Below are 6,008 nucleotides of genomic sequence, written 5' to 3'. Positions count from 1 at the left end.
AATATTGCTTAATCTTAATTTTTGTTCTATGATTTATACTATATCTTTTACTTACAATTTATTTAAAAGACACTGTATGATATCTTCTTGTATTAGAAACTTTAAAAAGGAAAAAAAAAAGAAGTACAATGGCTACTGCTTTAGCTACTGAATTCAGAAAAGTCATTGCAAAATTCCCTGGTTAATTATCAATTTTTTTCAATCAACAAAAAGAAATCTATAGCAAAATCAGGGATAGAAGGGACTTTGAGAGGTCACTTACCTCTTTGCTCCAGAGATAATATTGAGAGCATTGCCAACAAACATAACCTCAGTTTTGGTGATTTTAGGAAAAAGGTTTACATTTCTACCAGCTAATTTCTTCCTAATAGCTCACTGAGTGGTCCCTGAAATATAGCACAAATCTTAACTGCTGTAGAGGCCTCTTAACACACAGGAGGTGCCAGCTCCAATTTCTGTGTGATGCCAGGAACACAGGCTCCCACCATGGGAGTGCTGCCCTGCCCTGCCCTGGCTGGGCTTGGCTTGTCCATTATGAAGGAAACAGATCTGGCCAGTTCAAAGACACATAGATGCTGAATAACAATTCAAGAGTCTCCAGTCATTTTTTCCCCTCCAGGCTAAATAATATAAGTTCTCTAGCCTCTTATTATAGGCATCATTTTCCAACCCTTTAATCATTTTTTTGAGGTTCTTTGTGGAGGCCTCTCCAAATTCCTTTCAGTTGTGGAGCCATGAACTAGACCCAGAACCTTGGTCAGAGACTCGCTGAGGTCGGCATGGAGCAGAGTGATTCACAGATACAGGCGGCAAGCTCAGATTTATGTATCTCCAATGTTCAAGCTGCCTGATTAGCTCCTCTTCTGAGTCATGCTCTCCTGACTCCCTGAGGAGCTGCAGTAATAACACCTACCTTCTAGTTAGACAGTTGACTGGGCACTGTAAATCAGCACAGAGCTAGGTAACTTGTTCAGTCTCACATCAGTTAAGGAGGGAAGAGAGTTCCAAATCTCCAATTCAGATTCCTATCTCAGTGTTATGGAAGATGTGCAGACAAAGCTGCTTTTTATCTTTTTACTGGCCTTTGTGCTGAGTCTACTTCTCAACAAAATAACAGTGTCAAGCACAGGTGAAACTGCTGAGTCGCCTCCAGTCTGCAGGACCAAGACAAAGCACTCTAGGATCCCCCTGACTTCCCTCTCTGCTGCAAAAGGAAGGGCAGCAGCACCTGGAGCGAGGCACCATGAGGAGCTAAAAGCTAACCCCTGCTCCTCTCCATCTTCTCTCCCTTTCTCCTCTTGGCTTTTTTTTTTTTTTTTTTGGCCAGGGGCCATTTTCTGTGTTTGTGTGTTTCACTGCCAAATTCTAGCACGTGAGTTCCCTGGGAGTAGAACTATGCTGTCTTTGTGCATTGTGTGTGCTCTGGGGATGCATAATACACGCTGCATAATAACAGTGGTCCCAGGACTTTCCAGAAAATCAGCATTACTCCCAGTCAGATCCCATCATTACACATGTCTGCCCGAGGCAGCAAAGCTGGGGGCATCTTCCTGCCCATTTTGCCTTTCACTTTAGCTAACAAAACTGAGTCTGGATATAACAGTCTCTTCTATCAAATTTCTTTATGAAAGAAAAACCCACAGGGATGTGACAGCCACACACTGGCTCCAGACCCAAAGGCAAACTGCTATATAATATACTTCCCATACTGCATACAGACAAATTGTTTATTGAAAACCTCACATGGGCATGTGACTCAGGGGTCAAGTACTTGCCTAGCTGTGTGAGTCCCTGGTTCAACTCCCAGCACCACTGGGGGAAAACAATCATGGAAATGAAAGGGGAAAGATTCTTTGTTTCCCTGAAACTTGCTCAAAAGTTCAGGGCAGAGGCTATTCTCTTGGAATAAAACTACAAAAAAACAAATGTACCACACTCAGCAGTTACCTGGCAACCAAAGAGGTAGAAGGCTAGGATGAGAGGGCGGTACCAGTGACAGGAGCTTTAAGGACATGGAGGATGAGTGCACACAGGGACCTTTGGGGGTTAGACCACAGGAACTGTGCTGGCTGAGGTGAGCACTTCTGGGCTCCACATTCAGGTCCCCAGCTGCTCCATCTCTCGTGCCCCCCCCAACCCCCATGTTTGCACCAGTTCCACTTACTGTGATCTGTCACATTCAGGTCCTAATGAGACAACAGAAGTTAAACAAGTAGGAAGCCTAACAACCAGTGTCACTTCACTGGGTACAGAGGCTAGGTAGTGAGGAGTTACAGCGCCAGCACATGGGAGAATCCAACACTACCACTTACACAATTTAACTGTCTCCTCTCATGTACCCAGATCATTCTCTCACAGTACATAAATCATCAGAACAAACACTCTGGAAGTGTTTATGAGTATTTTAGCAACTTGTCTGAAAATACATACATCCGACTAGTAGAGAAATGTAAAGAAACATAGAAACCTGTTAGTTTTTTTAAAATGGGTAAATTCTAATCAGCTTTTCTTTAAAAGAGCACTAAAAAGTGTTACTGTTCAAATGAATTTTAGTGTGAAAACTTATAACCATATACCCTTAGAATACAACCCTGAGATTCTGATGATACCTTACTAACGGAATAACAAGAACTGTTACAGTCTTTAGGTAAAACATACATTATGAAACATACATACGGTGCAACCAAATTCCATTTATTGCTGAAGATGACATCAGAAAATTTTCTGTCATAATTAATGTGGACTACAAACTTCTGCTCAAGAAAAAGCTAAGTTTCAAAAAACATATTTTCTAAAAATAGTTTAAGAATTCAGTTCTATTTTCCTTTCTTACATTCTTTTCCTACTTAACTTAGTGCTAAAACATTTCCTTTCATTGTTGACACTTTATGTCATTTGTATTTAAAAATCAGACAACACACACGAACAATGAAGTCTTTAAATACAGCTTTACAAAATGGGAAAATGGCATTCACAGTACTGAAGGCTTGCCTCTCGGCTCACAGACGGAAACATGGAAGCCCAACTGTTTCATTAAAATTGACATTCCTTGAGTTGATAAAGTTGACACAGCAACTGATAAATTCCTGCCTGGTTCTGTGTTATAAGTGAACTGTCTTGATACGAAGCCAGTTTTCTCTGGATGTAAACACACTTCAAACTAAGTAAGGAGATCCTGACAATTTAAAATATTGACTGTTAAATAACTCATGAATGAAGAGCAGTTATAAGTGGACAGTTTCACAGCCTTTGAATAATTTTGTTAACTCAACCAAAGGATATTTTAAATTATTCTCTAAAACTTTCTTCCAAAATTACTTTTTAAAAAGTGCTTCTCTCTAGAGTTATATAGGTCTATTTTTAAGCACAAAATCTTCTTTAGAAATAAAAGCTGTCTGTACATTTAACAAAATTATATTTGATGCTTCCATTATTTGTGCAGCATTAACTTGTGGAGCCCAGTGTAACAAGAATTCACTTGTAACATTTTTTCCCTAAGAGTTAGGTTACCATAGAAAATAAATCACAGTCACACAATATAACATTTCAGGATTTACAGGTGCCATTTCAACTAAAAAACATGTTAATGGACAAAAATAATTTACAGATTGTTTCTTCAAAAAGAAAAATAAGTAAAAATCAAATACTTTCTTTGGGAAAACTGAGTAGTAAGGCAGGTTTCTCTCAGCAGTGCACACGTAAAGAAAAAATCCTTTGCCACTGTTTCTAGGTTGAAACATCAACTCCAAGGTTTCCGGTTTGTCTGAGCGATACGGAATTGCTATAACAGTCATATTAGGAAGATTTAAGGGTCAAAGAACAAGGAGAAGTCTTTAAAATTCCCCCAGTACTTACAAGGAGTTTCAAAGGAAATCCGAACCACAATTCTTCAGCAGGCTGTTCCCCCCGATCATAAACACAATCTGAAGACTAAAATACCCTATCACATTAGGCCCAGAAGTCACATCTCAGCTTACTAACTTCTACTTGGGTAAACAGTTGTACAACTCGTAGAACAAACCCTGGCTAAAATTAACTGCAGCCGAGCAGCAGGCAGGAACACGCTGATTTGCATCATGTGTGCCGGGATTTATTCACTAGGACAACATCGGTGTCCTCTTAATGGGAAATGTGGCCAAGGGGCGTGCCCTGGTGAACAATACATAGCATCATGATCATGCCCATTGCTGAATTCAGTCCAACAGTGCTAACTCCTTTTTAGTTGGTTTTGCAAGTACTGACAAAGAGAAAGAATAAGCTCTTTTCTTGCAACAGGCACTCACTTGATTTTCAAGCACATTCAGATCAGACAAAACTTTGGCAACAAGGTGGCAGTACAGTATGCTCTTCACAAGAAAAAGCAGAGGAAAGGATGTTCAGTCAGATTGCTTAAACAGTATGATCAGATGTGATGCTATGTGAAATTAAATAGGCACTGAACACACAGGCTATGAAGTCCATCAGCACCCTTCCGTAAAAGCCTTCTTACAGGTGAAGACCACTCACAGCCACTCGCTTGCCTTTGAAATTGTCTTCTACACCTCCCAAAGACTCACCACAATACAGACTCACCAGTACACCACAACTAAAAGCAAGCATCTTCAATATGTGCAAAAGACATTGTTTTGGGCAAGGAGCACTTTGAAATGCGTTTAGCAGTTTGGCCAGTTGGGATTGGAAAAAAAAAAAAAAACTGTCTTCTATAGGTGACTGACAATTCTCAAAGAATACTGAAGCTCAGGCTGGCAAAAGCTTCCAGCATAGAGCTGATAGGTTAAAAAAAATCAAAACATAAAAATTCTTTAAAAGGATAAATGCTCTTAGTTTGACTTAGAACAAAGACATAGAACCACTTCTTTTTGTTCAGAGTGACTCAGACTAGTTCACTTTAGGTATTTCAGTTCTAATCACATAGTTTGTTCTTATTGGGTATGTTATAAAAGATATTAAAGATATTAAAGCATCTGTAAACTTCAATCAAATCTCCAAACAACTCTAGGAGATGTCATTTCCCCCTCCCTTTCAACGTTTTGAAGCAGGGTCTGACGATATAGCTGAGGCCTGCCTGGAACTCTCGAACCTCCTGTCTCAGAAGTTCTGGGATAACAGACATGTATCACTATGCCACCTCCCTTTTTTGTGTTTTAAAAAGATATGTAAACAGATATAAGATCATTCAATGACTGGAATCAATACTGGATTGTCCTATCCCCCCACCTCACCCTCTAAAACATGGCTTCCACATTAACTATTTAGCTACAATCCCATAGATCTTTTCAGAGCTGTTTGTTTTCCTAACTTAAAAATGTCCTGTATTAGGTTAGACTTCAGATGAACTATTCTATTCAGCTCCCAAATCCTGAGTCTGAGTTGCAAGGGTTTAACATCACTCCTTGCCTCTCCACTGCATGCAGCTACCCTGTGACATGGGCCTTAAAAGGGGAAACACTGTCTGCCTGTGGCATGGGTGCCAAAAGTGCACAGGATTGGCATAAGCTGGAGTCTTCCAGCACGATCCCCCTTTGGTTTTTTAACAAAAATGGCTGGTTGCCGATATCTCACCTCAATTGCCCAATCTGAGGCTGCTGCAGTCAGCACTGAGGGCCACTTACAGAGGTAGAAGCCATCTGTCCCTTCTATGTTACTTTTCCCAAGTTTCAGAAGTGAATATTCCTATTCACACTGAGGAAAGGAAATGAACACTAACCAAAAACAGCTCACCTCTGATTAAAGTAATTATTCTCAATAATGCCCAGCATACTGTGGAATTCTTACTGCCAAAAGAGAACACTATGAAGCTACTTTTGACATAATTATTCTTATCCTACTAGGGCATGGATTAATAGAAAAGCCAGGGCCTGCCAGATAGCTCAGCAGACTAAAGTGCCTGCTTAGGCAGACGCAGGGACCAGGGTTTGACTGGTCCCTGTGCTAGCCCCGCCACTGAGGCATGCCAAGACAGCAATTGAGACTGGGTGTGGTGGCGTGCACCTGTAATCCCAGCGCTT

At 40.5% G+C, this 6,008-nt stretch overlaps 1 protein-coding gene across 5 annotated transcripts in view; it reads right to left on the bottom strand.

Annotated features, from left to right (window-relative positions):
* Positions 1-6,008, bottom strand: part of Slc20a2 (solute carrier family 20 member 2) — a 107,373-nt gene that overhangs the window by 68,905 nt on the left and 32,460 nt on the right. The window contains exon 1 of one of the 5 annotated variants that reach the window (XM_004633062.2): positions 3,856-4,075. The exons of 3 other annotated variants lie outside the window; for them this stretch is intronic. The gene's annotated coding sequence lies outside the window, so the exon portion shown is untranslated. Of the gene's footprint in view, positions 1-262; positions 421-3,855; positions 4,076-6,008 lie in introns of those variants that run through there. One more of the 5 variants, XM_023717235.1, reaches the window with a different exon arrangement.

The sequence above is a fragment of the Octodon degus genome, unplaced genomic scaffold (assembly GCF_000260255.1).
Source record: "Octodon degus isolate 3935 unplaced genomic scaffold, OctDeg1.0 scaffold00051, whole genome shotgun sequence".
Lineage (NCBI taxonomy): Eukaryota > Metazoa > Chordata > Mammalia > Rodentia > Octodontidae > Octodon > Octodon degus.
This window is presented reverse-complemented; position numbering and strand designations above follow the sequence as displayed.